This window comes from Poecilia reticulata, chromosome 6 (genome assembly GCF_904066995.2).
Source record: "Poecilia reticulata chromosome 6, P_reticulata-male-v2, whole genome shotgun sequence".
Classification (NCBI taxonomy): domain Eukaryota; kingdom Metazoa; phylum Chordata; class Actinopteri; order Cyprinodontiformes; family Poeciliidae; genus Poecilia; species Poecilia reticulata.
Genome location: NC_088835.1, coordinates 15,550,282 through 15,574,139, shown reverse-complemented (window position 1 = coordinate 15,574,139; position 23,858 = coordinate 15,550,282). Strand labels below are relative to the sequence as shown.

At 39.6% G+C, this 23,858-nt stretch overlaps 1 non-coding gene across 2 annotated transcripts; it reads left to right on the top strand.

The window, feature by feature from the left end:
- The first annotated feature begins 222 nt into the window (after nt 1-222).
- Nucleotides 223-16,765, top strand: LOC103466192 (uncharacterized). 2 transcript variants are annotated; one of them, XR_014087863.1, is made up of 4 exons: nt 223-622; nt 8,846-13,201; nt 15,968-16,030; nt 16,120-16,765. It is a non-coding gene; the product is annotated as an uncharacterized LOC103466192 (transcript). The 2 variants fall into 2 exon arrangements; XR_014087862.1 differs by having other exon boundaries at nt 224-622; nt 16,117-16,765.
- The last annotated feature ends 7,093 nt before the right edge of the window (nt 16,766-23,858 follow it).

Here is a 23,858-nt window from a genome sequence, read left to right as displayed (position 1 = left end):
CTCGCCCGGAACGTTAGCTGGAGATAGGCACCAGCAACCCTCCCGACCCCAATAAGGGACCAGGGTGTAAAGAAAATGGATTAATGGATGGATTTCTAAAAAAAAAAAAAAAAAAAGATTAAAGATCTGAGATTAAAGTCAAAATTCTTCTTTTTTTAAATTTTTTAAAATTTTTTAGTGGCCGTAACCTAACGCACTAAAAACGGTCAGAAATCAGAAAAAGTCAAAATTCTTCTGAAAACAATTTTTAGTAGCTCAAAGAAGAAGGCGGGGCTAATTTCACTCGACAACGTTTAAATCAACCCATTGCCACGCCCCTCAAACAGTTTGACGTGACCAACCACCCTGCAGAGGATTCCTCGCAGTTTCCTGGAAGACGTTATTGGTCGTTGCTGCCGCAGCTGGAGAACATGAGGAATTAGAAATGCGCAGCTCAGTAACATGGATGGCTAATAGAGGGAATGATTTTGGCTCATGACTCTGAAACAACAACTGCAGAGAGAGAGAGAGAGAGAGAGAGGGAGCTCATGAGAAGAGACAGCGGACAGGGGAGATTGGCTAACAGTAAGCACTCCGGATGGTTGCAAACGCTGCCTTTGGAGCGGAACCTCACCGTGAAACTGTAAGTTGTGTTGATATCGATGCCTTTTAGCAGCTCTGGTTTGGTTTGAACGACCGCTAACATTTAGTCGCCTAACTGTAGTGCTACTCGGAGAAGGGGGGACTGTGGGCATTTCCAAGTTTTTTTTCCCCTCCACCCTATAAACTTTTGCGCTGCAACAAGTCAAAAAGAATAGGTAGGAGGTACATCCCCCAAAAAATTGGTCTCAATAAAAATGAGGTCTTGTCGACAAAATGACTTTTGGAGAACTTGAAACTTAATACTGGATATACTCAGCGCAACATGTTTTAGGCATTCTTGAATGTGTGCTTCCACATGCGTTTGGCGAGACGCCTCAGAAAATGGAGGAGTCCTTTGTCCAACTTTGGACATTGTCCCGTTTATATCTGTTTATTATTAGAAAGTGCGTTACTAGGGTGGAAACGGAAGAAAGCACTCCATCTGCTCAATGTCTTTCTGCAGAGCAGGAGAAGAAGAGGCAGCAGCAGCGCTGTCTCCTGATTGTTGATGAGAAATGAAACACGCAGCATTCAAACGACCCGGCATCAGTTTCTCAGTCACTTTAAAACCTCCAGCTCATATTATTTGTGCCTTTCTGTAACTGATCTGTGGACGACGATGAGCCACATTTCGGTTTGAGCCTCCACCAAACGTTGTAAACGTTTTTTTTTTCCAGAGCGCAGCTGCACATTTCAACCTGCCTTCAGTTACTGACCCACACTGCAGGAGCACTGTGGCAAGCCGTTTTAACATAAATTCGGTTTCGTCTGACTATCCGTAATTACATTCCAGATATCTAAAAATGTACACTGCTCAAAAAAAAAAATAAAATAAAGGGAACACTTTAACATTTAAGTGAACACTGAAGTGTTCCCTTTATTTTTTTTAGCAGTATATTTTGACTAGACAAAACTACATTTTGACTATCCGGAATGGTAATTTAAGATATCTGTATTTACGTTCTGACTAGTAAGAATAATAATTCAAGATATCTTCAATTACATTTTGACTAGTCAAAATTCCTTTCAAAATATCTCAAATGACGTCACTGGATCTGTCATTTGACGGGACAATATCTGTAATTACAATTTAAGATATCATGAACGTAATTGCCACTAGTCAAAATTACAATTTTGGATATCTGAATTAAGAATGACGTGAAGCCCCTTTGTGGTGTCCATACAGTTGCCTGCAGAATTTTTTATTTCCTGTAAAAAATTGTCAGTAAATGCCACAAATTAGAAAGAGCTCGACAATGTTGGAAATACGGAGATAGCAAAACTTTCTAAACTATAAGACTGCTTCTGATATCTACAAATAATTTCCTGTTTGTTAATTTCCGACGAACCTAAAATATTGCTTTTGTCAAACCATTTTCAGCATGAAAGTGATGCATTTTCAAGCATCTTTTTTCGTTTTTTCTAGTTTTCATTGTTTTATTAAACGTTCAAATTGCAACGTAATTCAGGGACGTTTTGACTAGACAGAATACTAAGTCAAGATATCAGTAATGTCATTCTGACTAGTCGAAATGTCAATTTCAGATATCTTAAATAGAAAAGCTGCATAATTCAAGATATCTCAAATTCATTTCGAGATATCTTAAAAGGAATTTTGACTAGTCAGAATTACAATTCAAGATGTCTTTAATTTAGTTTTGTCTAGTCATTATTTGCTTTTAATATATCTATAATTTAGTTTTCACTAGTCAAAACTACCTCTTTCCTATCCAAAAATACATTTAAGATATCTTGAATTATGGAGTCATTAGAGATATCTTTAATTAGAATTATGACTAGTCAAAACCAAAATCGAGATATCTTGAATTTACTTTATGACTAGTCATAATTTAATTGTAGATATCTGAAATGTGTATTTCAGATAGTCAGTAATTCATTGTAGATATCTTGAATTGAAATCTCTATACAAGTCAATGGTAAATCTGACGTCATTTCGACTAGTCAAAATATAATTAGAGATATCTTAAATCGCTGAAACGTCTAGTCACAAAACAATTTGAGATATCTGGAATGTAAGGGCGGAAAAACCGAATTTATGTTAAAACGGCTTGCCATAGAAACACAGAATATTGCCAGAACAATGTCAAAAGCAGCCGTGCATATAAACAGTTCCCATGAATATGCTTTCCTGGTTGCATTTAGAGTGCCTGCAGTTCATGCAAATTATTTTTTTGATTTATTTGTTCATCGCGAATTCAACTGACAATAGACAGGAAATGAAAACCGGATGTCAGGACGCTCAATACTTAATCACAGAGCCCAACATTTTGGCATGGGAGCCAACCAAAATTGTGAAATTAAAAAGTACTCTGGGGGCTGCACACAATGCTTTTTCCCCCTTTTATTAACAATGCAAAAACTATTTATTTTGTTTTTACATTTGTAGCTGATCAGGAATAAACTAAACAGAATATTTTAATGAAACAAGAAAAGTTGTTTTTCAGATCAACAGTGAAATATTCGTATTTCACTGTAGATCTGAACCATAGATATGGTCTTGTAGGTTTGCCTAGTTAAGGGGGAAAAAAAACTGAAAACATCAAAATCTTGCAGTGCAGCGATTTCTTGGACCATGTACAATAATGTATTTTAGATTAACTAATGTAATTTGAAGTACAATAGGGTTTTAAATAATTAGTTTTTACAAATATCATTTTTAAGGGCAGATTCTCAGTATGTGTGTGGACACTTTTTCTCTTGTAATTATTGAAAATGCATCTCAGCCAGACACTTGAAAAAATCTTTCTAGCTTTTGTCAAGCTGCACATATGTACATATTCTTATCTCCTACACACATGTGCCATCGCTTCCTTTAGTTTGTCTTGTGTGCTGACTCAAGTTTATGCAAAAATGACCCTGTTATATTCAAAACGTTATTAAAGGTACAAACTTCCTATAAAAAGTGCACGCATTCTTCTGTTTTCCTACTACTCACCACTTAAGCATCAGTTTCCTGACATGCAAAGAAACAAGTTTTTGGTCATGCAAAAGATGTGACCTCTTATTTGTCACCTATTGAACTCTACGTTGTCAAGTAGAGCTCTCCTGTGTCTGTTCCTATTAAAGATCAAATCTGTGCTCCCAAGAATAATCTTCAGGACAGTCAGGTATCTAGTGATGCAACGTAAAACGGAGGTGCCTACTTGCAATATTGTATATCTGCTATCCTGCAACATTTAGATTCATCCCTTCTCCAACACCACTAAAGAAACTCATTAGCAGGCCTCTGGATGACATGCTAATTGGAGAATCCAGACATGTGTTAGAAGGGTCATTTCCCCTCCAGGAACCAGAACTGTTTAAATGGGCCATTAATCTCACCTCCATGCCGTGTATTCACTTCCATAAAACCAGACTACCAGTCTTAGTCTAGTAACTGAAATGTAATGAAGGTAATACACTTTAATCATATTGCACATCGTATGTTCTAAGGCCGTGGTCCCCAACCTTTTTATTACCGCGGACTGGTCAAGACTTTGAAAATTTTGCTGCGGCCCGGGGGGCGGGAGGGTTGTCTTGGAGTTTTTATCGCAACCTGTGGGGTTTTTCCTGTCTGGGAATACAACCTGCTGAATGTGACAGGTTTGATAACCCCGTCGTTGCACAACTTGGACTCGCTTTACAAGTGCACCATAAATGTTTCCATCATGGTCTTATGTTAAAAGCAAGGTGCATATGGAGTCTTAAGGAATTGGGTCAGGAGGTTTTCACCAAGAGGGAACAAATGGGCAGATTTCTTATAGAGCTGAGCTGTGTAGATTGATTGATTTTATCTCTATTATTACAGTTTTTTTCTTTTGGCACAGACTGGTCAGTATGATTTTGAAACCTATCTTAAGGTTTTACAATCATTTATCTGTTATCCAAACTTATACAGTAAATGCAACTTTATTAACAATTTCACCCGTATGTAATTTTAGCATTAATGTAATGTTTCTGAATTATCAGTGTAAAATGGGAGATGTGTAAAGATTCTTTACACATCTCTCATTCAACCTGCTGAATGTGACAGGTAGCCAATCAGAAAGCGCGGTGACGTAAGAACAGAGGGGAATCCCAAACAGCTGACATATCACGCAACTGAGTCCGGTGGATATCGGAGATGATATGTGGAAATGTTTATTATTAAATCTAAAGGTCATTATTATGTTTATTCAGTTAAAAATGTTAACTATGAAAAAACATATTCACCTCCAAATCAATAGTGCAGCAAATGGAGCGGCTGCTCCCGTCGTCTTTTACCCACCGCCTTTTCTTTTTGTTACGTCTTTTATTCAAATGACTCCACTAACTATCACTACTGCTTCTACATCGTTATCCGTGTTTGGTTATTCTAAATTCCCGCTATGTTGGTGGTTTTACTGGATTATCCTCTGGAATCGTGATGTTCGTGTGTGGCGTGTTGGTCCTGCCTTGGACACACAAACCTGTTGGACTTTTATCAGCTCTGTGGTCACAGAGGTTTGGAGAATCGGCCGACAATTCTTAAATCTTTCCGTCTAAACCAGACTTAAGACTGAAGCTCTACTCATCTCCTCTCGACCGCAGCCCAAACGCTCTGACTCTGGTCACTATGGTAACGTTTACATATCCCTTCAAAATAAGATACAGATGCGCCACAAAAACTAACATTTTACTTTCGTGAAAACTTGAACTCAGGATAATGACAAACGGGAGCCCTGAGCTTGTTTCTCTGCAACGAGACGGTCCCATCTGGGAGTGATGAGAGACAATGACACCTGAAGTGTTGCTTATATGCACAGCCTGCTTGGTCTCTACTTGGCGAAGCAGCTTGAAGCTTCATTGCCTCATTAGCGGGAGGTCGCCGCATGTTACGCAGAGCGGGCTTGTAATGTGGGACTCACCTACCGGTCCAGGATAAATCCATTCTCCTGTCTCTTCTCTGGGCCTTTTCCCCTTAGCAAAGAAACTTTCCAAAGACATCTGATCTGTTTCTTACTCATTTTGTTGCTTGTGCTTGTGTTTGCGGGCAAGTAACCTAGAGAATCCGGTTAAAGGATTTTCAAAATAAAAGATCCTCCAGACTCAAATAATACATAACGGAAATATTTCACTATTTCTTGCGCGGCCCGGTACCGGTCCACGGACCGGGGGTTGGGGACCACTGTTCTAAGGCACAGTGTAGTGTATTGTTGACAGTCTTGTAAGAAATTAGGTGTTGCGAGCACTGAATGTGCTTAAATGCTCATTTAGGATGGAGGTGTTCTTGCAAGTTTGGGTTGACTTGGAAAGGATTTTCCAAGTCAATTTCAGAATTAAAGCTTTTCTGCTCATTGGTTAAATCAATCCTGGACTGCATAGGTGTAGACATGGTGACAATAATAAATCTGTCATTGCTGAAAATCACCACTTTCAAATAGGCAAGGTGAACAACTCAACACGAAGGCTAAGTGAGACTGTAATATATACTCTGACCTTGTGATGTTTAAAAAATAAATTCTTAATCCAGTCCAGTTGCGTAAATCCTCCAAACGACATAACAGTAGTCTCTTTTCGAAGGTTCCCAGAATGGCGTAGATGACACATCTGCAGGGTATTTTAATAAGCCTATGTGACTGCTTCAAACTTTCCACATTTACCATGTCGGTTATTGTTGTACAGCTTGCTGTTTTGGGCAAAACAAAACCATCACTTTTTTCTTCTGCTCTTTCATGCCAAAAAGTAATTATTGTTCTACGCTGCCTGCTAGACTAAGATAGAAAAAGATGTCACAGCCTCTAGGCTCATCTAGGTTTGCATCTGTTTTGCTATTCCTACCTAAGCAGGAAGCTTGCATGTTAACTCCAGAAATTATTTCAATCATGTCTTCACATTTGTCCCTGACCTCAAGGTAGAAATTTTGACAACCCTTAGTTATTGATGTATTTGTGTTTAATCCCAGTATTTACCATTATTCTAATATCACCAACAGCTGATCAAGTCCTTGAGATAAAGTAATTCGGCTGGGTTTTTCTTGATTGATGAGCAGTTTTTTTTATTTTATCTCTCTTAACAATCCCATTTATTTTCTAAGAACCATTGTATTGTAGAACGCTTTTTTTTCTGTCTCTCATTTCAGAAAAGGAAACTAGTCTTCCATAGTTTCGTTACGTGCTGAGTTAAATATTTCAAGCCTTGAATTATTGTAATTTTGATGAACATGGCTGAATATGGATTGCTAAAATTCAGTTTCTCAGCATCCTAAAATATTTTTTTGAAAAACCTAAATATTGAAAATTCATGGTGTCACAACTTAAATCAACAAGAACACCTTCAAAGGTTTATCCAGAAGACATTGATGGTAAACCACAAAAGCTCATTGCTGTAGAAGCTGATTATTGAGAATGCTGAATCCAAGCATATTCATAGAAACTGAATGGAAGGAAAAAGTGTGGTAGGAATAGGATAGCTACAGAGATGACTACAATCTTGAGAGATTTATGAATCAAATTTAATGCAATTTGTTTGATACCAAGGTATTCCTGGGTACCCCTACAGCATGAACACCAAATCAGAAAAAAAAATAAAATAAAAAAAATAAAATAAAATTGTATATATATATATATATGTGTGTGTGTGTGTGTACAACATGAGAATGGGCCAAAAAGGTATCTTAGGCACAGATAATTTCCTGAAGTTCAACTATAGACATAACATGGAAGGAATTTGGTGCATGTATACATATGGCTGGATTAGGCTGCCCTCTCAAACTGAAAGACAAGAAAGAGAATAGAGAGTCTTTTTTATTTTGTCAAAACGATTACAATTTTTTGATTTGTAAAGCAGTAAAAGTATAAAGCATCCGAGTGGATGAATATCTTTTTTGATTTACGTTAGTATTGTCCCAAAAATTGGATTTAAAAAAAAAAATAAAAAAAAAAATATATATATATATATGAATCCCATATTAAACAGCTTGTAAGTCACGGTTAGATATGAGCAGTAGGCAGCCACAAATAATTTTAAAATATATTTTTTAATATATCTGGATGTTTATTGCTGCTTTCATGGAACTAACAGTCGTAAAGTGTGGTGGTCTCAATGGTACTTTAGTTTAGAGATCTGCAAACATGTAAACATTTTTATCTAAATAAATCCATATTTCTGACACTGGAATAGTATTAATGGCACACAGTCTGCTGCTTCTGATACTGCTAGGCTTCATTAATAGACATTGAAGAATTTTACGACAGCTGCCTATTATCATGCAGTATGGCAGATATGCAATTTACTGTGATCCTAAAGCTGCTTCAGGTCTCAGGTATGGGGGAAGAGTGGGAAAAAAACGGTAGGGTTTGGCTACTTACAGACTGCTCAAAAAATAAAGGGAACACTTAAACACTTAAGTGAACACTTAAGTGTTCCCTTTATTTTTTGAGCAGTATATTTAGGAAGATGAAGACCCAAAATATGAGTATTAAATGTTTTATTTGAACTTTTTAAGTGTGTATGTCTTGTTTCCTTTACTCAGTTTATACTGTACATGCAGGCAAGCGTCTAGCATAATGTGCAAGAAACGAGTGTGTGAAACCACAGAGGAGCAGATGTATTCGAGCAGGTGTTTCGCAAGATTATAACTTTATATGCTATGCTGTTTTCCTGTTACTGAAGGGGGCTGAGTTTTTCTTTTATTGTTATAGCTTATACGTGTGTAAGCAGGATAAGGGAAAATGTGCAACTTGCATCTGGGCTCTGCTTCTCTGACTAGTTTGGCGTCAGTCGTCGTATGCTATTTGCCTTCAAATATAGCATCTAAAGACAAAAGTCGACCTTTCTCCACTTTATTGAGTGGTTTCTCTATCCTTTGTTATGGAATTTCCACCACAGTCTTCAATATGCTCAATTAACTGAAAATGTATTCTAAGCACTGTAAAAAATATAGAAGAGAGAAAAATATTCTGTGGGTTGTACAGGTGTTTTTGTTTTTTTTGGTTGCTTTTCCAACAGAAAATGAAGTAATTGAAGTAATTGTTCAACCTTCCTCTGACTCTGATGGACTTTTCAGTCCATCAGAGTCAGATGGACTCTGATGGACTGAAAAGTCCATCAGAGTCTTACATTTTTTATGTATTTTAAAGAATTTTTTATTTATTTTTTTTTACCATTTTCAATATCGGTCTTTTGATCACTAATCGACAGATTCAAATATCTACAAGAATTTTTTTTGATGTATATTTAACAAGTCTGTTTTGTCTCATTTCAGGAACGTCTTATTGCCTACGTCCCGGAAAAGTTTAAGAAAATAGAAACATGCATTCCTTCGCGCTGGTGAATGTGCCGACTCTTCAGATTGGACAGTCATCTCAAACCTCACAAGCTGCTACCCATCAATACATGGGCACATTGGGAGTTTGGTCTGCAAACGCCACACAGCAGTACGTGACGGGGAACGGAGAAGTGCAACTGTCTCACGGCACCAATTTTGCCTCGCAGAATGGAGCAAACCCTGGCAGACAAATGTCAAATTGGCAGAGCTCTGATGCTGCTTGTCTGGCGGCTCAGTCGAAAAATGCTTCACATTTCAAGGATCATGCCCTTTTCCAAATAATTCTTAGCCAGCAGCAGCAGAACCTACAGCAGCAGCAGCAGCAGAACCTACAGCAGCAGCAGCAGCAGAACCTACAACAGCAGCAGCAGCAGAACCTACAGCAGCAGCAGCAGCAGAACCTACAGCAGCAGCAGCAGCAGAACCTACAGCAGCAGCAGCAGCAGAACCTACAGCAGCAGCAGAACCTACAGCAGCAGCAGAACCTACAGCAGCAGCAGAACCTACAGCAGCAGCAGAACCTGCAGCAGCAGAACCTGCAGCAGCAGCAACTGCAGCAGCAGCAGCAGAACCTACAGCAACTGCAGCAGCAGCAGCAACTACAGCAGCAGCAGAACCTGCAGCAGCAGCAGTATAGATTAAGCAAATTACAAAATGAGAATCTTCCTGTGACAAACACTGGCCTATCTCAGCCAGCCCCAATGCAAAACTCTTTTCAAAATGGAGTGGACCACAGCCAACGTAGTACGACAGTCACAAACGCCACCTATGCCCAACAAAGCATGTTGGTGCTCTGCAAACAGACTGTTCCCTATAATGGGGCTCAGATGAACAGGACCACAACTGCCTCACATCTTCAACAGAGCTGGAGCCAGCAGGTTTTTCATCCAGCTGCAAATGGAGGAATGACCAGACCCGTTTCATCGTACCCTGCTGCTCCCTCACTTCCGTATCACCAGACGGTCAATGCCAACACAGCACTAGCTGCAGCTGTTCATAATGATCAAGATCACGTGTCTTCTAATCAAATGCACAGACCAAATTTCTCTCAAGATGGACGCTCTCAAAACTATACATCAAAATGTGGAACTGCAACTTCTCAGACATTTAAGAACAACAATGTTGATACTTGGTGTACATCCTCAAATGCTCAGACTGCACATGCTTCGCTTGTACATCAAACAAATCAGCAACCTTCAACTCGGTGCAATCCTTCGTATAACAACTATAGAAGTTCCAGGAATGTAAATGTATTGAATGAAAGAAATTTTCTTACAAAAACGAATGATCCCCCTCCTTCTTACGGGAGCTCCCATCATTCCATTGTGTCCAGAATGTCTAATCAAAATAACCAAACTGCGACCGTAGCTCATTCTGAAAATCCCAGCTTGAAGGCTAGCCAATCTTTTTCGCTCCTCTCTGAACGGCTTTGGCGTCAAAGGGTTAAGTCAAGAGAACTGCAAATTTTAAATGCATCATTTCAGCAACACTCATTAGCAAATGTTGTCCACCCCCGTTCCTCACAAGGGAACGGGGGTGGAAATGGCCAGGTAGTTGACGTCAATGAAACTGTAACTAAAAGATTTCCTGTTGTTTCACTGAGTAACTCATCACAAGGATATGAGAAGGTGTTATTGCAGAGAGGCGAGCCTCAAGCCATTGCGGTAAGCCATTCAAATAAGGATGTTGGAATGCCTTCACCATTCAAACAAAATGAAAGCTGTTCCTCCTCCATGTCTGGTCAGACCGGCATAAGAGCTGTTGCAGTCGTTCCTCCCTTGTCGCAGGAGGAGCCTAATTCTCCTGCCTCTGCTGAACCTTGCGAATCTGTGGATGATGCAGAAAAAATTTGCATTTCACCCGATGTAACTACAATTTGTGAGGCTACACCTGGAAGCCAGGAATCTAATCAGAACCAAATGATCACCAACAAAGCAGCATCAGAGCCAGAAAGTTTGACTCAAACACCAGAGCGTGATGATGATGAATCTGTTGTTGAAACGGTTTCACAAGAGTCAGAAAGTCAAACTGGTTCTGGAGAACAAACTGAAGTGGCTTCACCTCAATCACTACCTGTTCGTGAACTTTCTCTGCTCCCAACAAAATCTTGGACTCCTGAGGATCTGACCAAATTGATAATGACGATGGAAGCCGAACCCAAGCAAACGGGCACTTCCAAGGTGTCGAATCTTGTCAATATAGTTGTGACGATGTGGGATAAAAATGTTGGAGCAATGCTTCTTGGCTACAAAAAAGACCCGGAAATTGGTTTTGCTTCTGATATAGAAAAATTCTGTAACGCATACATCAAGCGGGACACTTCTATACTCACAGAAGTTAGCCCTGACTTTAAGGACCAACTTAAACGGTACAAAATCCTCAAGGAAGGTGAGGCCTACTCAGAAACTCCTTACAGATCTTTGTGGTTGAATGTCAATGATCAGCTTGACGACATAGATAAGGAGTTTGGCTTCCCTTGGGCTTTGAAGCGACATCTTTATGTGGACAAAACCACAACCGACGACTTTGAGACTTTCGAAAACGTTCCTGAACAAGCTGCCAGTGAGTCGGTAAACAAAGTTTTGCCTCTAACAGAGTGTGAAGTAGTTGACATAACTGAAGAAAGTGAAACCCCCCAGGACCTTACTGCTTCCCCACAGGAGTCTTCGGGGAAAGATTGCTGTGACTTGAGCTACTTGTTTAAAATAGAGGTTTTGCCTCCAGAGGAAGCAAAAGTCATCTTTGAGCAAGGGCAGAAAGACGAGCATCAAAGCTCTAACTGTGGAAAAGAAACTGATGCAAGTGGCTCTGAGCAGAGATCTGAAGATATGGATTCCACAAAAAATGATCCCAAACCAAAGAAATCTTCAGATAATCAGCTGAAAGAGATTTGCTGCCTTGCAAGATTTATAGAAATGAACTCGGGATTAGGTCACCTATCCTCCAAATGCCAATGCAGAGACACACAAAATGGTAGTGAAGGCACCGTTGTCCTTGAACCTGATCCTGATTGCTTACTAATTGGCCAGAAGGTTGCTAATCGTCAAACTGCTACTCAGAATGGCCCTGATCTGTCCATTAATCTTAGTCAGATAATTGATTTGACTGACGACACTGATGACCAACTTTTTTCTTTTCATGATAAAGAATCGGAACCCATTTTTCAGACCAGCAGCCAGTCAAATGCTGTTAGTGTAAACAGCCAGGAGGCTGGGGAACCTTCTGCTGATTTTTCCTCTCCAAAAGAAATGCAGGAGATTGTCTTAGAGGAGAGAGAATCCGAGTTGGAGCATGTCCAAGAAAAGCTGCCATCAACAGGAGCTGTGCAGTCGAGTGATCCAATGTGTGGTACCCAGCTAACCAAATGTGATCCTTCCAATTTTATTGAAACAAATGAGCCAACTCAGATGTTTGACCAGAAGGAAAACTGTGAGCAAGCTCCTTTAACATCTGACGACCAGGCTGAATCACCTTCTGAAAACAAAACTCAAGTTAGTGACGCCACCAGCCAGACGTCCTTGAACTTTGTCGTCAATAGGATAAAAACAGAGAAGAGACAAAGGAGTCTTGACCAATATTTTCCAACTCTAAAGAAACCTAAAAAATGTAGACTGCCCATTGCCTCAGATACAGATCACAACTCTGAAGCTCAAGAGTTAGCCTCTGAAGGAAAAACTGTAGAATTGGTGTTGTTTGGAGCTGGGCAACCAGAGACGAGTTCTCTATTCAGAAAACATGATGTCCTGGCTTCTTCTCAAGTAAGAATATCTTATGAAAAACACAAACCTCCCGAAGTTCTGTCTGTGAAATTAGGCTCTTTGGGAATGGACTCCACTCCATCTGATCCCACAAGGGACTACTCGATCAAACAGCTTATTTATGAAAAGTGGAGGAGCAGTATTCCAACTATGAGTGGATCGGGTTTTTTTCGGCACAAAAACAAACTGAAAAGGCAAACCAGTTTACCTGCTGTAATTTCTAGCGAAAGCACAAAAGAGCAGGCACAGACAATTCCCCCTAAGCTCAGATTCTATGATAGAACTAAAAAGTACATTCAGAGTTTAAAGAAGAAGAATAAGAGGAGGGCCCTCGCTGATCGCCTTACACGTGAAGAAACAAAGAGGAGGCGCTACACTGTCACCCTCGAGGGACCTGAACATCAGCAGGGAGGTGAAACCAGTGACAAGATGCCGGTCCATGACAATATTGTCTTGAAGTTCAATGTCCTGCCAAACACCTTTAACTTGGCAGATGGGTCTGCTGAGACGGAGGAGGCGACTGGACCCGTTTCAGGTAAATACAACTTATTTTAAAGAACATTTTTTATTATCTTATAAGGGCTTCTCTGCTGTTAATACTACTTTTCCTCTAGTCTCAGCATGCACACAGTGGAAACCACACGGACAACAACCAGTCGCCATTCAACTTCAGACATATCTAGAGTTTTATTCAGACAATTAAATGCATAGATCACACCCAAATCATCAAGGAGTCCAAACCATAAAACGGACATTAATTACCTGAGAAAAGTAGAAAAATGAACAAAATACAAAAATAAGAGAAAAAGCAAAGGCGCCTTTGGGAATCGATTTATGTTTTCGCATCCACCTGAATAATGTGTAGTTGCGCCCCTGCCCATGGCACTTCAACAATATTTTACCTTTTATCTGGAAATAGTGTCTGTTTATTCTTGCCATACAGTCCTGTGTATTAATTATTGCTCGAAAGGTCTTGCCATACAAGTTAATTCCTCCGTATTTACTTTAGTTTCTTAGTTTATTCTTGCATTTTGTTCTTCATTCATTTCCATTTAGTTTTATTTGATTAGCTTTATCCTCTCTCGGTTTATTGCTCTGTCCACTTTAGTTTCTTTCCTGTTGCTAGATTTATTTTATCGTTTATTGACGCTCATCATCAGTAATCTTCACTCACCTGCTGGGCCGCCTAATCGTCATGTGTTTCACATCATGTGTTGATTTTTCACTGTTCTCTGTTTTTATGCCATAATTCACATCTAGTTTGTCGCTCCGTTTTGCCCGCTTCTCATGTTTCAGAGTTTTGCGCAATGTGCGCGGCGTATTATTTATTTATCTTTTTTTTTTTTTTTTTTTACCCCCTAAGGTGCAGGGCGGTCGGGAAGCATATAGATGAGGAAAAGGCAGACTGACATAAACCTTTTAAAACAACGGAAACAATTTCGGTATTCTGATTATTGAAATTTAAAAGTGCTGCGGTTCTATCGCACCCGTTTCATGTCGGACCACTTAAAGCACCGGTGTTAACGCTATAAAATGAACGCCCTCTATCGAGGTATCACCCATGGAGGGATTTCTTGAATTAAATGGGTTCCTTTTTCAGAGGGATACACAGTGAGGGTATTGCTATTTTAGTAATTGCATGCTTATAAGAGGGATTTTCTGTTGTCCTTCCATGGAAGCGGGCAGCTTTCAAACGGAAATAGTACACTTTTTAATATAAATTGCTGCTTTGACATGATCACAGAACTGCCAAAACATATGTAGCCTACATAAATACCAGACAAAGTGAATCACAGCAGCGTCATCAGCAGGTGTAACGCTGAACTGATGCGGAGCGGAGCTGCGCCATGAAGCTACAAACACTGAATAGAAGAAGAGCTGCCATCGATACAGCTGCAGCTAGACATGTTTTAATGTTACACAATTCAGTTTTACCAAGTTGCTCAAAGTCTAAACTGGTATTGTTGTGGATTTAAGGTGTAAAGTTTAACTTCGATCAAACGCCCCCCAAAGGAATCTCAGCGCCCCCCTTTTGTAAAAATGTCCGCCAGCGTCCCCTGCTGTCCTCTGAACTCCCCCCGGGGGGGCGGTACCGCCCACGTTGAGAACCGCTAGTCTAGATGATTGGGTTACCTTCTTTAAGACCTATTCAAAACCAAAGAGAAAGGGAGCAAAGATCAGAGAGCAAAAGTCACTATCAAAACAGGATGTTCTCATGCCAGCTACATCTGGAGTGTCTCCTTTTTTAAACATTTGAACAAAGACCCTAGTTATCTTACGAGCCCAGACAGATTTATTTTTCACCTAGATCTTGCTTCTTTTCCTGCCTGAGCAATTCATCAAAAAACAGATTCCTGCTTCAACCTAAAGTGACATGGAGGCACTTTGGATCCCAATTTTCTTATTTTAAAACGCTGATAATTTTATCTAATATTGTACATACGGTTGAGCTCAAAAATTAGCATATTTTACATTTATTTTCCTAACACTGCGATGAATATTTCTTGGTTAGTAGTCACAAACCAGTGTAGTTGTATCAAGAGGTGGATGAGAAATGCCAGAGCAAAAAATGCAGTTGAGCTAAAGTTCAATTATAAAAAACAAACTTGGGCTTCCTTAACTCTCATTCTCTCTCTCTCTGTCTTGCTGTCTCTCCTGCCCCCCCCTCCATACTGGATTCTTTTAACTCATGTCAGTATTGTTAGTTTTTAAAAAAATAAATCCGGGACATTAATTTGGAAGCACAAGTTTATAATCTTGACATTTTCTTCAAAGGAAACGCATAGGCTGGGTTTGCTTAGTTTATATTCATACATTCATCAGAGTTATATAACTTTTCCGTTGTAAATCAGCCAAGACCCTCAAAAGCAGGCAGATATCTTCTGTTTTGCTGTTCCGGAAACCGTTACATTTGTGTTTACTACCTGAAAGTCTGAGAATAACTGGGTCAGTGTGACTTTCTGTTGAAGAAACTTGGCACAGCATGTGTCAACAATCTGATAAATGTTCTGTTCACATTAATACCAGCAACTAGCTGGCTTTTACAGGAAAAGCCTCCCCTCTGAGGTGCACTACAACAAAGACTAAAATGGGGTAGCTATTTCTGAGTTTACATTGCTGTTAGATTCTGTAAACCAAGGATTTCCAAAGCATGGTCTGGGAGCCATATGCAATGGCAATTTAATAATCTTGCACCTCTGGCCCACATCGATTGGAAAAATTTAAACCTCTCAACATTGAATCTGCTTCATTTCTCTCTCTGTGTAACTCAAATAAAATTTTATGCTCTTTTTTTCCCCAGATAAGTTGAAACCAGCAGAAAAAAAAGATACATTTCACAAGAAAGTTGCAGCAAAATCAAAAGGTAAAATATTTTTCCTTTTTTTTCCAATATAAATTACATTTGACATCAAAAGTACTGAGATTAATCATTGTGTATCAAATTCCTAGCAGGAACCTGGTATCCAAGAGAAGCAAAGCAATACAAGCCACTACGTGTCTCTAAGAATGTCGGCCTCTTCCATGAGTATCAGAAGAAATACAAGGAGAAGACATGCACATCGACAGATGATTGACTGATGCATAAATGTTACTAAACTTTGTTACCGACAGTGTTGATTTTCTATACTCAGGGAGTAGATTAATACTATGTTGTAGGTTTACTCTCTGTAAGAGACCTCAGTTCTGCTTCCTCATCTTTACATTAAAAAGCCTACACATTGAAACTGATTGCTTTATATTCTGCATATGAGTGCATTAGCCAAATGTTTGGCAAGCTTTGCTTGTTTTTTTGTTGTTTTTTTTGTACCAAGAAGTGTTCTATTTTTTTATAGTGCTTTTTGTTTTTGTCTCGGAAACCTATTGGGTTGTTTGAAAAGTTCAACTCTAAACTTGTCTTTCTAGTTTGTTGTGTAAATTGTTTTTTGCCAACTGTTCACACGTAATGAAAAGATTTATATGGAATACTTTTGAAATAGAAACCACACACACATCAGAACAATGAGAGAGCAACTTAATGCTCGCAATGTACAAAGCGCCATAAAAGTCTTATAAAAAGTGATGCTTAACAGTCAATTAAACCTATTCAATTTTCTAACAACTTGTCAAAGCTTGATGTTTTTCTGAACAGAGACAGGAAGTGAATCTTTTACAAGCGGTTTTATTTCACTAAAGTTCTTGGGTTCAAATTCCATCTTTCTGAATACAGTTTGTGCATCATGCTCATGCATGTTATATATTTATATTCAAATATGTGGAGCTAATGATTGCATGTTAAACGATGCGATTTTGACAATGACCTCGGAAGACAATAAAATGTGTGAATGTATTATTACCAATGTAACATTCACACAAGTGATGAATCTTTCAACACTTGAGACAAAGTGTTGAAACAGGCACTCGATAAAAATAGTCTTGAAAAAAAGGTAACTATAGTGAGGAAGCTTGCAGGAAAATAGGAAACGGTCAGCAGATGGTCACTGGCATCTGTCAGCAGAGGTGAAGCAACAACTGTGCTGACTGCATGGAGAAACTAAGATCATGTTTCTCCATGCAGCAAAGAGGAGTTTTCACAAACCAGAGCTTAATCCAAGAACTGACAAACACATCTGTAGGACAAGAAATGATAAACAAAGTGGAAAGGAAGTACAGCTGTTTCTTTGAAACAGACAAGATCAGAGACAACAGGTAGACTGCAGGCTGCCTTCCAAAGGGAGTCGACCTGTATGCCTTCAGATTGGGCGTCTCTCATCAACCACAATTATGAGTTACCATCCACCCACTCAGGAGGGAGACCGTGGAATGCAATTTGTGTCTCGACCTGATTGGGTGAAAACTTTCAGATACAAATTATCAGAGCAGTTTGTCTAAATACTGACTCATATTTCAGACCCAACCCCCACCACACTCTAACGCTCTCTCTCAAATACCTTTCGTGTACTCAGCTCAACATCTGTGCTTTCTCAGAAGAAGAGTGCATGGGATTTCTTGCATACAAAGATGCAGCAGAGTGTACTTCTTATAAACATAAGAATCCTACAGACCATTCCTTTTCCTCTGTCAATCAATGTGGGTGTGATCTCAACTTCATTTAACTATTCAGATTAAATATATTTGCCTCCAACATTGTGTTAAAAGGGAAGACTTGTTCAAAGATGGTAAGAGTACAATCAGAAAATGGAGTGAAAGAAGCATTTTTGAGTTGATCCTGCAATGATAGAGATTTTTTGGTATCATTTTGTTGTTACTTTAGTTCATATTCAGTCTGTTAGTCAGTTTAAAGTGTTCTCTTCTTTAGTGTGTGTATGAACTAACCTGGAGGTCACAACTGCCTGTTCATCTTCATGTGAAACAGTTTGACCGAGATTTGAACCGGACTCAGACCGTAGATCAGATATCGCATCTGGAACTGGGTTGCTAGTTGTTTAGGTGAAATGTTTTACAACCTCTGCTGTGCTTGGGTAAAATGTTTTACGACCCCTGTCGTTTCTTTTGGCTGTTTCTTGTGGCCGTTTGTTTTCTCTGCTGTCTGTCTTGCCTATCCTCCGTCTCTGTTGCTTGATAATAAAAGACGAGCTGTAACCAAAGGGTTTCGAACGCTCTGTGAACGGCTCGGAGGAGCAGTTGACAGAGTCTTATGTCCACAGACATATACGTTGTCTGTGGTTCTTTTATGTAGGTTCTAGAAAAATACCTATCATGCAAACTCCCTGCTTCACCAGCTGCAGTTTGGTTTTAATTTTTGTTATTTGCCTCCCCCCCAGCCCCCTTTATTATTTAATAGTTTATTGATATTTTAAATTTTTGTCATTTATTATTTTCATAATTTTTTCTTAAACCAATGAGTATTATACTAATGGTAGTATTGAATTATTGGATTTGTTTCAACTTTATGTACATTTTCCCTTGACATCAGGATGTCTTGAATTACTTCATTTTGTGTGTTCAATTTCCTGCAAACATTTGGCTGCAGATGTCAAAACAAATAACTAGTAGGTGACAGTAGAAGTTAACATTTATCTCGTCATGCATAATTTTTATTCCTTTGTTGATGTTCATCCAAACACAGTGTTCTTTGCATCCAGGGGAAAATACCTCCAGTGTATGTTTTGTCTGTTTTTGCCAAGGTTAACCTTGAATTTGCTGTGGTTCTTTTTAATAAGGACCTTCTTCACAGCTGCCTCTGCTAGACTTCCTGGCAACATTGAATCAGCCTGGCTTTTAAAAATGTAAACAAAGAAGGAGGATATTTACAGGAGATATTTGTGGAGGAGGACATATACATGGGCTTACGTTAGCAGAAGAAATTTCCCATATTTAGCTGTCACTATTTGTTACCAAGCAAACATAATTGATTTCCCCCTTGTTATGGAAACGCCATTAATCAAAGAATGAGAATCTGTTTCAATAATAGGAGAAAGATTGATCTTTGTCTTTAAGGTTCTTTATTCGTTCGAAGACCCGTCTCACTGAACGCAGTCAGGAGAAGAGCTCTGAACGACACACATCACGTCAGTATATAGTCACAGCAAGGAAAAGACAAAGTCTGATCTTATCTCTATTGCCAGATGGACCACAGAGACAATCCTGACCCCCTCCTCATGAACCGTCCCCCACCTCTTGGAGAGGATGATTTTATGGTAGGAAAGAGAAACGATAAGGATTTCAGGAGAAACTTCTAATTCTTCTTTGTCTCGTGGGTTTAGGGTCAAACCAGGGTACAAACTACATTCCACACATGACAGTACTTTGAGACAATTGCCAGATCAAGCATTTTACCCAACATCTAAACATTATCTGGAAACTTCTTTAATGGAAAAAACACATCTTTCAGAAATTGCAAAACACAGCAGATTAATCAGTAAATAAATAGTAAAAGAAATAATCAGTTCCATCAAAGATGAAATAAGGCTAAAGAGGAAATTTCCTTTTACACCCTCAAACAATACTTTATCCTTGCAAGACTGAGAACAGGACGTAGAGTCTATTCATTCCCAAGGTTCTAACGATAACCAGTTCTAGACATTCCCGCCCCTATTCCTGACAGGAAAATGATCTAATGTAGTGAAAAGGTGCCGGAATGTCGTTAGAACCTTGGGAATGAATAGACTCTTTTGTCCGAAAACAGAGTGATGGTACAAACACCTGTTGGCGAAGAAGCTAAAGTGTCTGGAACTAATTTGAAGAAAACAGTCAGAGTAATATCCGTCTGTTTAAACACCTCTTGCAGAATCTGTGAGACTTTTGTCCATTCCAGACGATCCAAGCCGCATCCAATTCGGAAGGAAATAAAACAATGCGTTCAATTATTCAAATAGAGAAAAATTAAGGGTATTTATCCGTAGAAGTTTTTCTACAAACCGTGGCATTGCTATTCTTTTCACGTTATTTTCAACGCAGTGAGATTTCATGTCTTCCAGACTCTGTCTGAGATCGTTATATGACGGTTTCTGGCTTGCTTTTTCCTTGGTAATCTGATAGAATTACCAAAAATGAAAAAAAAAACAATGAGTCAATTTTGTACCCGTGCGGTATAGTCGGCCGCTGCTTATTTACTAGATAGTATATGAAACGTTGACCCTGTATAAGGACCGCACGCTGTCCCACCAGCTTTTCTGTTAAAATAAAAAAATCAGGATATGGTCTAGCTATTGAAAAAATACATTTAAATAAAACCCAATAACTCACTCTGCTCTTTTAATTCTGACGTGCGGCCAAAATTATTTTTGAATAATACAGCGATCCCCTTCCCCATTCGCAAATCTCGACTAACACAGTGCGCTAACGATTCGTGATTTGAAGCGGTGAACAGACAGTGGCGGAGCTAGACTTTTAAAGTTGGGGGGGCCAAGGGGGGGCCAGGACTACCTCTGGGGGGGCAAAATTTTAAATGTGTGTGTGCACATATATATAATTTTAAAAAATAACCAAACTGAATATTTGGTTATTTTTTAAGCCCCTCTGTCATTTGACATGTTATAATTAACACCTTAGACTGGCGCACATGGAGACATGATAGACTTTATGCAGAGTTCATCACAGAGGAAACTAAAATCAATCAAATAAAATATCCTTTCTGAATATCATCTCATGGACTGAACTAAATGCGTCTTTGACAGCGTGTTGAAGAGTTATGGACACCTTGGTTAGGAAGCTCTGCTTGGACAGGTAATTTGACGGGTAACAATATTTCGGGTCGGACCAGAATTATTTGCCTGATGGTGGTTCGGGCTTCTAATGAGTTTACATTTAATGAGTTTGGAGCACACAGAGAAAACCTAAAGAGAATGTGATCTACTTATTGTAGTTTATGTAGAGGAATAACAGCTGACTGTTGAGAGAGGAAAGAAATTAAAGTGCAGATCCGTTAGGCAGAAACAAGCGCAGAGCGCTGGGCAATAAATGCTCCACGGTTACGCTCCAATTAATCACACATGAGATGACAAACGCCAAATATACAATATATAGTTACACTGCTTACGTTAATGGTGTTTTAAAAACCAAACCAGTAAAAACTGAGTTAACATGTCAGATTTCCTCCTCACCTCGTCTTGATAAGAACAGAGAGCAGTTCGCTGGTTTCTGTCCAGACGTTAATGGTGTTTTAAAAACCAAACCAGTAAAAACTGAGTTAACATGTCAGATTTCCTCCTCACCTCGTCTTGATAAGAACAGAGAGCAGTTCGCTGGTTTCTGTTTCTGTGATCAGCTGACCACTTGGTCCGTAGACAGTTTCAATTTTACGCAGAGAACATCGTGGAGCTCATTATTAATCAAACTAAGAACAATATCTGTCAGAGAATCACCTCTGATCTGGACGCTTTAACGGACCAGAGGCTCTGGAGCGTCCAGCAGCTGATCCGCTTCTGCTGGTTTTTCTTCCGCTGAGGGAAGTGATGCTGGATCAGGAAATCACGTGATTAGAAATCTTCTAAACACGTCATTTCATGAAATGTTACCTGATTTCAAAAACGTTCTAACAGAGAAATACTAAATGTTTCGTTTGATGACTACAAATTGGAAATAAAATTATTTTTTTCTTTGACGGACAACGAAAAAAACTCCAGCACCACCTCTGATCCAAACTAGAACATTGTCGGCCCCTCTTCGGTTTTTTCTCTTTTTTGCGGAGGATCAATAAATAACTTATTGGTGTTTTACCATCACCACCAGGTATGAAGTGCTTTAGCCTTTGAGTTGCATCACAGCAGCAACTGAAACATCCAGGAGAAGAATATCAGCTTGTTATGAGTATAAAGGAGGCTGGTATCACACCTGATAAAAATCTATTTATTTATGTCACATGGACTTATATAAAGTTTTATACATTTTCTTTTGATATATTTATTATTGTTTTTCTTCTTTAGATATTAGGTTGGCTTAGAATGATTCCAAATAATGTACAGGAATAACCTGGTGCTGTTACATGTCAATCATCTGGGGGGGCCACTAGGGGGGCCAATCAGATGACAGGGGGGGCACTGGCCCCCCTGGCCCCCCTGGCCCCCCCTCTGGCTCCGCCACTGTGAACAGATCACCAATAACATAATTTATTCTACACATCTTTGAAACTTTCTGATATTTGGAGAGGATAACATAGGTTGCAGCCCGCAGTCGGCATTTATTTAGAAAGAAACCAACGACACCCCTTACATCTGCTGCTGTCCATAACCTCAAACACCTGTTTCTCTAGACCACCCACGTTTGCCCCCATGAAACCACATTGCTCAGCCTCTAGGTAGAAGTTAGATATGATGTTGTTAGCAAGGAATGTCCTTGGAAGTGCTCAGCTCCACAGCTGCATGGACAAAAAGAGGGGGTGAGGTGGCAAGGAGCGTTCTGTTTACATATCTTCAAGGAGATTGGAAATATGCAGCCCTTCCAAGGCAGCACAGGGAAAGCCAATTCAGATGCAGAATGTCTCAGGTTGGGTAGATTATAAATTTCAATTTTCCCTAAAGTCTCACCAATACACCTCAGTTCCCAATTACCCAAATTAGTTTGGTCGTTCCACTGAATCGACGCTAGCAACATTCTGCGTCGTGAAACCTGGCCAGGACTGGTGAGATCTTTCCAGGACTTGCAGAAAACAGGTCGTCAAGAAACCTGAGAGTGGAAAAGTAATCTTGTATTCTGATTTAATGATGATTAAAGAATGTTATTTTTGTTCCAGTGATGAATCTGATTCAGTGAAGAAGATGATTTAACAGATGGTCGAGCATGATTCAGTTGTAGCAGACAGGAGCTGAACTTAGATGCCTTATGCTGTGTCATGAACTCATGGGTGGAGGAGTGAGAGGCTACGGGATAAACAGGAAAAGGTGCAAAGAGGTTAACTGTTGCCACAGAGTCTGATGACGCAAGTATTCACCCCTGTTTTCCACTGAATCGGATGGTACCAATAACCGCCCACTCTTAAAATAGAACAGCCAGAGAGCATAAAGATTATGAGAAAGCGGAACCAGGCGTTCTTTGTTCCCCAGTGCTCGAGTCGACAGCCACACGAAGATGCAGAATCAACGGAGGACTGTGCCCTGAAACCCCAGGGAGGTGAAGACTTTGCACTGCTCAGAAAGGAACAAGATCTGTTAGCCCACACCTCGGGTTTCTGATTAGACAGCTGCCCTACGCTCAACCCAAGGATCACAACCCTGCTGCAGCAGACTTGGAGAACAGATGGAGATCATGGAGTGATAAGGGATTGAGCCCACGGAGGACAGTCAGCAGTTCAACTTTGTTCTGTTCTAAAAAGGATCTTGCCACACCAGGACAGGGCTCTAACCAAGAATATCAAAGCTTTCTGCTGCCGAGATCTTTTCAACATCTGGGTATGAGTGGAATTGCATCCCAAAGCCTCACATATTTAGTCCGATGACACAGTACAGAGAGATAAGATAGGGAAGTTGGGTGTCGGTAAGCCAGGTGTCTGTAAGCTCCTAACAGCAGAAATCCTGTTATCATGAATAAATCCAGGGTATGTCCCACTGCAGGACAAAAGGCTCTCCTGTACCCAGTCTACTTGTCGAGAAAATTTGATCAATTGTATTGAGAGATCAGTTAGATTAAAAAACAGATTCATAATTTGTACATTTGGAGGATGTGCAAAGAAAGGCTTTTAAAATAGAGAAAGAGACAGCACAAAAACAGCAAGCAGGTCAAGCATGGGCAGGAAGGGAGCAGAGGAAAAAAGCTTC